Genomic DNA, 14,308 nt, shown 5'->3' with positions numbered 1-14,308 from the left:
TTCCCCCCAACCCTAGGCGCATGGGCCTAAGGGGGGATGCGCCCAGCCCATGTAGGGCTAGTTCCCTTTCCTCTACAGCCCATTAGGCCCTCCGAGAGAGGTGGCCCCTCCCGGTGGACCCCCGGAACCCCTCCGGTGGCCCGATACAATACCGATATGCCCCCGAACCTTTCTGGTGACCGTATGACAACTTACTACATATAAATCTTCACCTCTGGACCATTCCGGAACTCCTCGTGACGTTCGGGATCTCATCCGGGACTCCGAACAACATTCGGTAACCACATACAAGTCTTCCTAATAACCCTAGCGTCATTGAACCTTAAGTGTGTAGACCCTACGGGTTTGGGAACCATGCAGACATGACCGAGACAACTCTCCGGCCAATAACCAACAGCGGGATCTGGATACCCATGTTGGCTCCCACATGTTCCACGATGATCTCATCGGATGAACCACGATGTCGAGGATTCAAGCAATCCCGTATACAATTCCTTTTGTCAATCGGTACGTTACTTGCCCGAGATTCGATCGTCGGTATCCCAATAGCTCGTTCAATCTCGTTACCGGCAAGTCACTTTACTCGTTCCGTAATGCATGATCACGTGACCAACTACTTAGTCACACTGAGCTCATTATGATGATGCATTACCGAGTGGGCCTGGAGATACCTCTCCGTCATACGGAGTGACAAATCCCAGTCTCGATTCATGCCAACCCAACAGACACTTTCGGAGATACCTGTAGTGCACCTTTATAGCCACCCAGTTACGTTGTGACGTTTGGTACACCCAAAGCACTCCTACGGTATCCGGGAGTTGCACAATCTCATGGTCTAAGGAAATGATACTTGACACTTAGAAAAGCTCTAGCAGACGAACTACACGATCTTGTGCTATGCTTAGGATTGGGTCTTGTCCATCACATCATTCTCCTAATGATGTGATCCCGTTATCAATGACATCCAATGTCCATGGTCAGGAAACCGTAACCATCTATTGATCAATGAGCTAGTCAACTAGAGGCTCACTAGGGACATGTTGTGGTCTATGTATTCACACATGTATTATGATTTCCGGATAACACAATTATAGCATGAACAATAGACAATTATCATGAACAAGGAAATATAATAATAACCATTTTATTATTGCCTCTAGGGCATATTTCCAACAGTCTCCCACTTGCACTAGAGTCAATAATCTAGTTACATTGTGATGAATCGAACACCCATAGAGTTCTGGTGTTGATCATGTTTTGCTCGAGGGAGAGGTTTAGTCAACGGATCTACGACATTCAGATCCGTAATCACTTTACAAATATCTATGTCTCCATTTTGAACATTTTTCACGAATGGAGTTGAAGCGACGCTTGATATGCCTGGTCTTCATGTGAAACCTGGGCTCCTTGGCAAGGGCAATAGCTCCAGTGTTATCACAGAAGAGAGTCATCGGGCCCGGTGCATTGGGAATAACTCCTAGGTTGGTAATGAACTCCTTCACCCATATTGCTTATTGTGCTGCCTCCGAGGCTGCCATGTACTCTGCTTCACATGTAGATCCCGCCACGACGCTTTGCTTGCAACTGCACCAGCTGACTGCCCCACCATTCAAGATATACACGTATCCGGTTTGTGACTTAGAGTCATCCAGATCTGTGTCGAAGCTAGCATCGACGTAACCCTTTACGACGAGCTCTTCGTCACCTCCATAAACGAGAAACATATCCTTAGTCCTTTTTAGGTACTTCAGGATATTCTTGACCGTTGTCCAGTGTTCCATGCCGGGATTACTTTGGTACCTTCCTACCAAACTTACGGCAAGGTTTACATCAGGTCTGGTACACAGCATGGCATACATAATAGACCCTATGGCTGAGGCATAGGGGACGACACTCATCTTTTCTCTATCTTCTATCGTGGTCGGGCATTGAGCCGTGCTCAATCTTGTACCTTGCAACACAGGCAAGAATCCCTTCTTGGACTGATCCATATTTTCTTCAATATCTTGTCAAGGTACGTACTCTGTGAAAGACCAATGAGGCGTCTCGATCTATCTCTATAGATCTTGATGCCTAATATATAAACAGCTTCTCCAAGATCCTTCATTGAAAAACACGTGTTCAAGTAGGCCTTTATGCTTTCCAAGAATTCTATATCATTTCCCATCAATAGTATGTCATCCACATATAATACGAGAAATGCTACAGAGCTCCCACTCACTTTCTTGTAAACACAGGCTTCTCCATAAGTCTGCGTAAACCCAAACGCTTTGATCATCTCATCAAATCAAATGTTCCAACTCCGAGATGCTTGCACCAGCCCATAGATTGAACGTTGGAGCTTGCACACCTTGTCAGCATTCTTAGGATCGACAAAACCTTCCGGCTGCATCATATACAATTCTTTCTTAAGGAAACCATTAAGGAATGCCGTTTTGACGTCCATTTGCCATATCTCATAATCATAGAATGCGGCAATTTCTAACATGATTCGGACGGACTTCAGCTTCGCTACGGGTGAGAAAGTCTCATCGTAGTCAACCCCTTGAACTTGTCGATAACCCTTAGCGACAAGCCGAGCCTTATAGATGGTCACATTACCATCCGCGTCTGTCTTCTTCTTAAAGATCCATTTATTTTCTATGGCTCGCCGATCAACGGGCAAGTCAGTCAAAGTCCATACTTCGTTTTCATACATGGATCATATCTCGGATTTCATGGCTTCCAGCCATTTGTCAGAATCTGGGTCCACCATCGCTTCTTCATAGTTCGAAGGTTCACCATTGTCCAACAACATGATTTCCAGGACAGGGTTGCCGTACCACTCTGGTGCGGAACGTGTCCTTGTCGACCTATGAAGTTTAGTAGCAACTTGATCTGAAGTTTCATGATCATCATCATTAACTTCCTCTCTAGTCGGTGCAGGCACCTTAGGAACATTTTCTTGAGCTGCGCCACTCTCCGGTTCAAGAGGCAATACTTCATCAAGTTCTACTTTCCTCCCACTTACTTCTTTCGAGAGAAACTCTTTCTCTAAGAAGGATCCATTCTTGGCAACAAAGATCTTGCCTTCGGATCTGAGGTAGAAGGTATACCCAATAGTTTCTTTAGGGTATCCTATGAAGATGCATTTTTCCGATTTGGGTTCGAGCTTTTCAGGTTGAAGTTTCTTCACATAAGCATCGCATCCCCAAACTTTTAGAAACGACAGCTTAGGTTTCTTCCCAAACCATAATTCATACGGTGTCGTCTCAACGGATTTCGACGGAGCCCTATTTAAAGTGAATGCGGCAGTCTCTAAAGTATAGCCCCAAAATGACAGCGGTAGATCGGTAAGAGACATCATAGATCGCACCATATCCAATAGAGTGCGATTACGACGTTCGTACACACCATTACGCTGAGGTGTTCCAAGCGGCGTGAGTTGTGAAACTATTCCACATTTCCTTAAGTGTGTGCCAAATTCGTGACTCAAATATTCTCCCCCACGATCTGATCGTAAGAACTTGATTTTTCTGTCACGTTGATTCTCAACCTCACTCTAAATTCTTTGAACTTTTCAAAGGTCTCAGACTTGTGTTTCATTAAGTAGACATACCCATATCTACTCAAGTCATCAGTGAGGGTGAGAACATAACGATAGCCACCGCGAGCCTCAACACTCATTGGACCGCACACATCAGTATGTATGATTTCCAATAAGTTGGTTGCTCGCTCCATTGTTCCGGAGAATGAAGTCTTGGTCATTTTTCCCATGAGGCATGGTTCGCACGTGTCAAATGATTCCTAATCAAGAGACTCCAAAAGTCCATCTGCATGGAGTTTGTTCATGCGTTTGACACCAATGTGACCAAGGCGGCAGTGCCACAAGTATGTGGGACTATCATTATCAACCTTACATCTTTTGGTATTCACACTATGAATATGTGTAACATCATGTTCGAGATTAAATAAGAATAAAACATTGACCAGCGGGGCATGACCATAAAACATATCTCTCATATAAATAGAACAACCATTATTCTCGGATTTAAATGAGTAGCCATCTCGTATTAAACGAGATCCTGATACAATGTTCATGCTCAAAGCTGGCACTAAATAACAATTATTAAGGTTTAAAACTAATCCCGTAGGTAAATATAGAGGTAGTGTGCCGACGACGATCACATCGACCTTGGAACCATTCCCGACGCGCATCGTCACCTCGTCCTTCGCTAGTCTCCGCTTATTCCGCAGCTCCTGTTTTGAGTTAAAAATATGAGCAACCGCACCGGTATCAAATACCCAGGAGCTACTACGAGTACTGGTAAGGTACACATCAATAACATGTATATCACATATACCTTTGGTGTTGCCGGCCTTCTTGTCCGCTAAGTACTTGGGGCAGTTCCGCTTCCAGTGACCACTTCCCTTGCAATAAAAACACTCAGTCTCGGGCTTGGGTCCATTATTAGGCTTCTTCCCGGCAGCTTGCTTACCGGGCGCGGCAACTCCCTTGCCATCCTTCTTGAAGTTCTTTTTACCCTTGCCTTTCTTGAACTTAGTGGTTTTATTCACCATCAACACTTGATGTTCCTTTTTGATTTCCACCTCCGCTGATTTCAGCATTGAATATACCTCAGGAATGGTCTTTTCCATCCCCTGCATATTGAAGTTCATCACAAAGCTCTCGTAGCTAGGTGGGAGCGACTAAAGGATTCTATCAACGACCGCATCATCCGAGAGATTAACTCCCAGCTGAGACAAGCGGTTGTGCAACCCAGACATTTTGAGTATGTGCTCGCTGACGGAACTATTCTCCTCCATCTTACAACTGTAGAACTTGTCGGAGACTTCATATCTCTCGACCTGGGCATGAGCTTGGAAAACCATTTTCAGCTCTTGGAACATCTCATATGCTCCGTGTTGCTCAAAACGCTTCTGGAGCCCCGGTTCTAAGCTGTAAAGCATGCCGCACTGAACCAGGGAGTAATCATCAACACGGGACTGCCAAGCGTTCATAACGTCTTGGTTTGCTGGGGGTGGTGCTTCACCTAGCGGTGCTTCAAGGACATATGCTTTCCTGGCAGCTATGAGGATGATCCTCAAGTTCCGGACTCAGTCCGTATAGTTGCTACCATCGTCTTTCAACTTGGTTTTCTCTAGGAACGCGTTGAAGTTGAGGACAACATTAGCGTGGGCCATTTGATCTACAAGACATATTGTAAAGATTTTAGACTAAGTTCATGATAATTAAGTTCATCTAATCAAATTATTTAATGAACTCCCACTCAGATAGACATCCCTCTAGTCATCTAAGTGATACATGATCCGATTCAACTAGACCGTGTCCGATCATCACGTGAGACAGACTAGTCATCATCAGTGAACATCTTCATGTTGATCGTATCTTCTATACGACTCATGTTCGACCTTTTGGTCTTCCGTGTTTCGAGGCCATGTCTGTACATGCTAGGCTCGTCAAGTCAACCTAAGTGTTTTGCGTGTGTAAATCTGGCTTACACCCGTTGTATGCGAACGTTAGAACCTATCACACCCGATCATCACGTGGTGCTTCGGAACAACGGACCTTAGCAATGGTGCACAGTTAGGGAGAACACTTTCTTGAAATTATTGCGAGGGATCATCTTATTTATGCTACCGTCGTTCTAAGTAAATAAGATGTAAAACATGATAAACATCATATGCAATCAAATAGTGACATGATATGGCCAATATCATTTTGATCCTTTTGATCTCCATCTTCGGGGCGCCATGATCATCGTCGTCACCGGCATGACACCATGATCTCCATCATCGTGTCTTCATGAAGTTGTCTCGTCAACTATTACTTCTACTACTATGGCTAACGGTTAGTGATAAAGTAAAGTAATTACATGACGTATAAGTTGACACGCAGGTCATAAATAAATTAAGACAAGTCCTACGGCTCCTGCCGGTTGTCATACTCATCGACATGCAAGTCATGATTCCTATTACAAGAACATGATCAATCTCATACATCACATATATCATTCATCACATCCTTTTGGCCATATCACATCACACGGCATATGCTGCAAAAACAAGTTAGACGTCCTCTAATTGTTGTTGCAAGTTTTTACGTGGCTGCTATAGGTTTCTAGCAAGAACGTTTCTTACCTATGCCAAAACCACAACGTGATATGCCAATTTCTATTTACCCTTCATAAGGACCCTTTTCATCGAATCCGGTCCGACTAAAGTGGGAGAGACAGACACCCGCTAGCCACCTTATGCAACTAGTGCATGTCAGTCGGTGCAACCAGTCTCACGTAAGCGTACGTGTAAGGTCGGTCCGGGCCGCTTCATCCCACGATGCCGCCGAATCAAGATAAGACTAGTAACGGCAAGTAAATTGAGAAAATCGACGCCCACAACAACTTGTGTTCTACTCATGCATAGAAACTATGCATAGACCTAGCTCATGATGCCACTGTTGGGGATCGTAGCAGAAATTTAAAATTTTCTACGCATCACCAAGATCAATCTATGGAGTCATCTAGCAACGAGAGGGAGAGGAGTGCATCTACATACCCTTGTAGATCGCGAGCGAAAGCATTCAAGAGAACGGGGTTAATGGAGTCGTACTCGTCGTGATCCAAATCACCGAAGATCCTAGCGCCGAACGGACGGCACCTCCGCATTCAACACACGTACGGAGCGAGGACGTCTCCCGCGCCTTGATCCAGCAAGGAGGAGGGAGAGGTTGAGGAAGAGGGCTCCAACAATAGCACGACGGCGTGGTGGTGGTGGAGCAGCAGTACTCCGGCAGGGCTTCGCCAAGCTCTTGCGGAGGAGGATAGGTGTTGGGGAGGGGAGGGGCTGCGCCTTGGATGTTGTGTGCAGCCCTCCCCTTTCCCCTCTATTTATAGGGGAAGGAGGAAGGGGCCGGCCCCCTCTAGATGAGATCTAGAGGGGGGCGGCGGCCAAGGGGAGGGGGCTTGCCCCCCAAGCAAGGGGCCTCCCCCCTTAGGGTTTCCCCCCAACCCTATAGGCGCATGGGCCCAAGGGGGGGATGCGCCCAGTGTTGGAAATATGCCCTAGAGGCAATAATAAATTGATTATTATTATATTTCCTTGTTCATGATAATCGTTTATTATCCATGCTAGAATTGTATTGATAGGAAACTCAAATACATGTGTGGATACATAGACAACACCATGTCCCTAGTAAGCCTCTAGTTGACTAGCTCGTTGATCAATGGATGGTCACGGTTTCCTGACCATGGACATTGGATGTCGTTGATAACGGGATCACATCATTAGGAGAATGATGTGATGGACAAGACCCAATCCTAAGCCTAGCACAAGATCATGTAGTTCGTATGCTAAAGCTTTTCTAATGTCAAGTATCATTTCCTTAGACCATGAGATTGTGCAACTCCCGGATACCGTAGGAGTGCTTTGGGTGTGCCAAACGTCACAATGTAACTGGGTGGCTATAAAGGTACACTACAGGTATCTCCGAAAGTGTCTGTTGGGTTGGCACGAATCAAGACTGGGATTTGTCACTCCGTGTAAACGGAGAGGTATCTCTGGGCCCACTCGGTAGGACATCATCATAATGTGCACAATGTGACCAAGGAGTTTATCACGGGATGATGTGTTACGGAACGAGTAAAGAGACTTGCCGGTAACGAGATTGAACAAGGTATCGGGATACCGACGATCGAATCTCGGGCAAGTATCGTACCGATAGACAAAGGGAATTGTATACGGGATTGATTAAGTCCTTGACATCGTGGTTCATCCGACGAGATCATCGTAGAGCATGTGGGATCCAACATGGGTATCCAGATCCCGCTGTTGGTTATTGACCGGAGAACGTCTCGGTCATGTCTGCATGGTTCCCGAACCCGTAGGGTCTACACACTTAAGGTTCGATGATGCTAGGGTTATAAAGGAAGTTTGTATGTGGTTACCGAATGTTGTTCGGAGTCCCGGATGAGATCCCGGACGTCGCGAGGAGTTCTGGAATGGTCCGGAGGTAAAGATTTATATATGGGAAGTCCTGTTTTGGTCACAGGAAAAGTTTCGGGTTTTATCGGTAACGTACCGGGACCACCGGGAGGGTCCCGGGGGTCCACCAAGTGGGGCCACAAGCCCCGGAGGGCTGCATGGGCCAAGTGTGGGAGGGGACCAGCCCCAGGTGGGCTGGTGCGCCCCCCCCCCCCCCCCACCAAGGCCCAAGGCGCAAGGAAGAGGGGAAGGGGGCAAACCCTAGGGCAGATGGGCCCTAAGGCCCACCCTGGTGCGCCTCCCCCTCTCCCCTCCCCTTGGCCGCCCCTAGATGGGATCTAAGGGGCTGCCACCACCCCTAGGGAGGGAACCCTAGGTGGGGGCGCAGTCCCTCCCCTTCCCCTATATATAGTTGAGGTTTGGGCTGCCCAATACACATGAGTTCCTCTCCCTGTTGGTGCAGCCCTACCTCTCTTTCTCCTCATATCTTGCGGTACTTGGCGAAGCCCTGCTGGAGTACCACGCTCCTCCACCACCACCACGCCGTCGTGCTGCTGCTGGATGGAGTCTTCCTCAACCTCTCCCTCTCTCCTTGCTGGATCAAGGCATGGGAGACGTCACCGAGCTGTACGTGTGTTGAACGCAGAGGTGCCGTCTGTTCGGCACTAAGATCTCCGGTGATTTGGATCACGACGAGTACGACTCCTTCAACCCCGTTCTCTTGAACGCTTCCGCTTAGCAATCTACAAGGGTATGTAGATGCACTCTCCTTCCCTTCGTTGCTGGTTTCTCCATAGATAGATCTTGGTGACACGTAGGCAAATTTTGAATTTCTGCTACGTTCCCCAACAGTGGTATCAGAGCTAGGTCTATGCGTAGTTACTATGCACGAGTAGAACACAAAGTAGTTGTGGGCGTTGATTTTATTCAATATGCTTACCGTTACTAGTCCAATCTTGATTCGGCGGCATTGTGGGATGAAGCGGCCCGGACCGACCTTACATGTACTCTTACGTGAGACTGGTTCCACCGACTGACATGCACTAGTTGCATAAGGTGGCTAGCGGGTGTCTGTCTCTCCCACTTTAGTCGGATCGGATTCGATGAAAAGGGTCCTTATGAAGGGTAAATAGTAATTGGCATATCACGTTGTGGTTTTTTGCGTAGGTAAGAAACGTTCTTGCTAGAAACCCATAGCAGCCACGTAAAACATGCAAACAACAATTAGAGGACGTCTAACTTGTTTTTGCAGGGTATTCTATGTGATGTGATATGGCCAAGAAGAATGTGATGAATGATATGTGATGTATGAGATTGATCATGTTCTTGTAATAGGAATCACGACTTGCATGTCGATGAGTATGACAACCGGCAGGAGCCATAGGAGTTGTCTTAATTTATTTATGACCTGCGTGTCAACATAAACTTCATGTAATTACTTTACTTTATTGCTAACCGTTAGCTGTAGTAGTAGAAGTAATAGTTGGCGAGACAACTTCATGAAGACACGATGATGGAGATCATGATGATGGAGATCATGATGATGGAGATCATGGTGTCATGCCGGTGACGATGATGATCATGGAGCCCCGAAGATGGAGATCAAAAGGAGCAGTATGATATTGGCCATATCATGTCACTATTTGATTGCATGTGATGTTTATCATGTTTTACATCTTATTTTCTTAGAATGACGGTAGTAAATAAGATGATCCCTCATAATAATTTCAAGAAAGTGTCCCCCCTAACTGTGCACCGTTGCGACACTTCGTTGTTTCGAAGCACCACGTGATGATCGGGTGTGATAGATTCTTACGTTCGAACACAACGGGTGTTGACGAGCCTAGCATGTACAGACATGGCCTCGGAACACATGCGAAACACTTAGGTTAACTTGACGAGCCTAGCATGTACAGACATGGCCTCGGAACACAAGACACCGAAAGGTCGAGCATGAGTCGTATGGTAGATACGATCAACATGAAGATGTTCACCGATGTTGACTAGTCCGTCTCACGTGATGATCGGACACTGCCTAGTTGACTCGGATCATGTAATCACTTAGATGACTAGAGGGATGTCAATCTGAGTGGGAGTTCATAAGATGAACTTAATTATTCTGAACATAGTCAAAAGGTCTTCGCAAATTATGTCGTAGCTCGCGCTTCAGTTCTACTGTTTAGTTATGTTCCTAGAGAAAATTTAGTTGAAAGTTGATAGTAGCAATTATGCGGACTAGGTCCGTAAACTGAGGATTGTCGTCATTACTTCATAGAAGGCTCATGTCCTTAATGCACCGCTCAGTGTACTGAACCTCGAACGTCGTCTGTGGATGTTGCGAACATCTGACATACACATTTTGATAACTACGTGATAGTTCAGTTAAACGGTTTAGAGTTGAGGCACCGAAGACATTTTGAAACGTCGTGAAACATATGAGATGTTTCGAGGGCTAAAATTGGGATTTCAGGCTCGTGCCCACGTCAAGAGGTATAAGACCTCCACGATTTTCTTAGCCTGCAAACTAAGGGAGAAAAGCTCAATTGTTGAGCTTGTGCTCAGATTGTCTGAGTACAACAATCATTTGAATCAAGTGGGAGTTGATCTTCCAGAAAAGATAGTGATGTTTCTCTGAAGTCATTACCACCAAGCTGCTAGAGCTTCGTGATGAACTATAATATATCAGGGACATATATGATGATCCTTGAGATATTCGCGATGTTTAACACCACGAAAGTAGAAATCAAGAAGGAGCATCAATTGTTGATGGTTGGTGAAACCACTAGTTTCAAGAAGGGCAAGGGAAAAAAAGGGATACTTCATGAAACGGCAATTCAGCTGCTGCTCTAGTGAAGAAACCCAAGGTTGAACCCAAACCCGAGGCTAAGTGCTTCTGTAATAAGGGGAACAGCCACTGGAGCAGAATTACCCTAGATACTTGGTAGATAAGAAGGCTGGCAAGGTCGATAGAAGTATATTGGATATACATTATGTTAATGTGTACTTTACTAGTAGCACCAGGGTATTAGATACCGGTTCGGTTGCTAAGTGTTAGTAACTCGAAATGAAAGCTACAGAGACTAGCTAAAGGTGAGATGACGATATGTGTTGGAAGTATTTCCAAGGTTGATCAAATATCGTATGCTCCCTCTACCATCGAGATTGGTGTTTGCATTGAGCATAGACATGATTGGATTATGTCTATCGCAATACAGTTATTCATTTAAGGAAAATAATGGTTACTCTGTTTATTTGAATAATACCTTCAATGGTCTTACACCTAAAATGAATGGATTATTGAATCTCGATCGTAGTGATACATATGTTCATGCCAAAAGATAGTAATGATAGTACCACCTACTTGTGGCACTGCCACGTAAGTCATATCGGAATAAAACGCATGAAGAAGCTCCATGTTGATGGATCTTTGGGCTCACTCGTTTTTGAAAAGTTTGAGGCATGCGAACCATGTCTATTGGTGTATATGCATGAAGAAACTCCATGCAAATGGACCGTTTGGACTCACTTGATTTTGAATCACTTGAGACATGCAAATCATACCACATGGGCAAGATGACTGAAAGCCTCGTTTTCAGTAAAATGGAACTAGAAAGCAACTTGTTGGAAGTAATACATTTTGATGTGTGCAGTCCAATGAGTGATGAGGCATGTAGTGGATATCGTTATGTTCTTGCTTCACAGATGATTTGAGTAGATGTTGGGTATATTTACTTGATGAATCATGAGTCTAAATTATTGAAAGGTTCAAGTAATTTCAGGATGAAGTTGAAAGATCATCGTGGCAAGAGGATAAAATATCTATGATATGATCATAGAGATGAATATCTGAATTACGAGTTTGGCACAGAATTAAGACATTGTGGAAATTGTTTCACAACTAATACAGCCTGGAACACCATAGTGTGATGGTGTGTCCGAACATCATAACTGCACCCTATTGGATATGATGCATACCATGATGTCTCTTATCGAATTACCATGATAGTTTATGGGTTAGGCATTAGAGATAACCACATTCACTTTAAAATAGGGCACCACGTAATTCCGATGAGATGACACCGTATGAACTATGGTTTAGAGAAACCTAAGCTGTCATTTCTTAAAAGTTTGGGGCTGCGACGCTTATGTGAAAAGTTTCAGGCTGATAAGCTCGAACCCAAAGCGGATAAATGCATCTTCATAGGACACCCAAACAGTTGGGTATACCTCCTATCTCAGATCCGAAAGCAATAAGGGATTGTTTCTAGAATCGGGTCCTCTCTCGAGGGAAAAGTTTCTCTTGAAAGAATTGAGTGGGAGGATGGTGGAGACTTGATGAGGTTATTGAACTGTCTCTTCAACTAGTGTGTGGCAGGGCACAGGGAGTTGTTCCTGTGGCACCTACACCAATTGAAGTGGAAGCTTATGATAGTGATCATGAAACTTCAGATCAAGTCACTACCAAACCTCGTGGGATGACAAGGATGCGTGCTACTTCAGAGTGGTACGTAATCCTGTCTTGGAAGTCATGTTGCTAGACAACAATGAACCTACGAGCTATGGAGAAGCGGTGGTGGGCCTGGATTCCAAAATGGCTCGAGGCCATATAATCCGAGAGAGGATCCATGTATGAAAACAAAGTGTAGACTTTGGAAGAACTACTTGATGGTCGTAAGGCTGTTAGGTACATATGGATTTTAAAAGGAAGACGGACAATGATGGTAAGTATCACCATTAAGAAAGCTCGACTTGTCGTTAAGATGTTTTCCGACAAGTTCAAGGAGTTGACTGCGATGAGACTTTCTCACTCGTAGCAATGCTAAGAGTCTGTTGGAATTATGTTAGCGATTACTGCATTATTTATGAAATCTTGCAGATAGGATGTCAAAACATTGTTTCCTCGACGATTTTCTTGAAGAAAGGTTGTATGTGATACAACCGGAAGGTTTTGTCAATCCTGAAAGATGCTAATAAGTATGCAAAGCTCCAGCAATCCTTCTAAGGACTGGAGTGAGCATCTCGGAGTTGGAATGTGTGCTTTGATGATGATCAAAGATTTTTTGGGTTTATACAAAGTTTATGAGAAACTTGTATTTCCAAAGAAGTGAGTGGGAGCACTATAGAATTTCTGATGAATATATGTTGTTAACATATTGTTGATCGGAAATGATGTTGAATTTCTGGAAAGCATATAGGGTTATTTGAAAAGTGTTTTTCAATGGAAAACCTGGATTAGGCTACTTGAGTATTGAGCATTAAGATCTATAAGGATAGATCAAAACGCTTAATAGTACTTTCAAATGAATACATACCGTGACAAGATTTTGAAGGAGTTCAAAATGGATCGGCAAAGAAGGAGTTCTTGGCTGTGTTATAAGGTGTGAACATTGAGTAAGACTCGAAACCTGACCGCGGCAGAATAGAGAGAAAGGACGAAGGTCGTCCCCTATGCTTTAGACGTAGGCTCTACAGTATGCTATGCTGTATACTGCACCTGAAGTGTGCCTTGCCATGAGTCAGTCAAGGGGTACAAGAGTGATCCAAGAATGGATCACAGGACAGCGGTCAAAGTTATCCTTAGTAACTAGTGGACTAAGGAATTTTCTCGATTATGGAGGTGGTAAAGAGTTCGTCGTAAAGGGTTACGCCAATGAAAACTTTGACACTAATCCAGATTATTCTAAGTAGTAAACTGGATTCGTATAGTAGAATAGTTATTTGGAATAGCTCCAAATAGAATGTGGTAGCTGCATCTAGGAGATGACAAAGAGATTTGTAAAGCACACACGGATCTGAAAGATTCAGACCTGTTGACTATAACATCTCTCACAAGCATAACATGATCAAACCCAGAACTCATCGAGTGTTAATCACATGGTAATGTGAACTAGATTATTGACTCTAGTAAACTCTTTGGGTGTTAGTCACATGGGGATGTGACCTTGAGTGTTAATCACATATCGATGTGAACTGGATTATTGACTCTAGTGCAAGTGGGAGACTGTTGGAAATATGCCCTAGAGGCAATAATAAATTGATTATTATTATATTTCCTTGTTCATGATAATCGTTTATTATCCATGCTAGAATTGTATTGATAGGAAACTCAGATACATGTGTGGATACATAGACAACACCATGTCCCTAGTAAGCCTCTAGTTGACTAGCTCGTTGATCAATAGATGGTCACGGTTTCCTGACCATGGACATTGGATGTCGTTGATAACGGGATCACATCATTAGGAGAATGATGTGATGGACAAGACCCAATCCTAAGCCTAGCACAAGATCATGTAGTTCGTATGCTAAAGCTTTTCTAATGTCAAGT

The sequence above is a fragment of the Triticum urartu genome, chromosome 4A, assembly GCF_056163025.1.
Source record: "Triticum urartu cultivar PI428250 chromosome 4A, HENAU_Tu73, whole genome shotgun sequence".
NCBI lineage: Eukaryota > Viridiplantae > Streptophyta > Magnoliopsida > Poales > Poaceae > Triticum > Triticum urartu.
The sequence above is the reverse complement of the archived record's forward strand: the minus strand, read 5'-3'. Positions refer to the sequence as shown.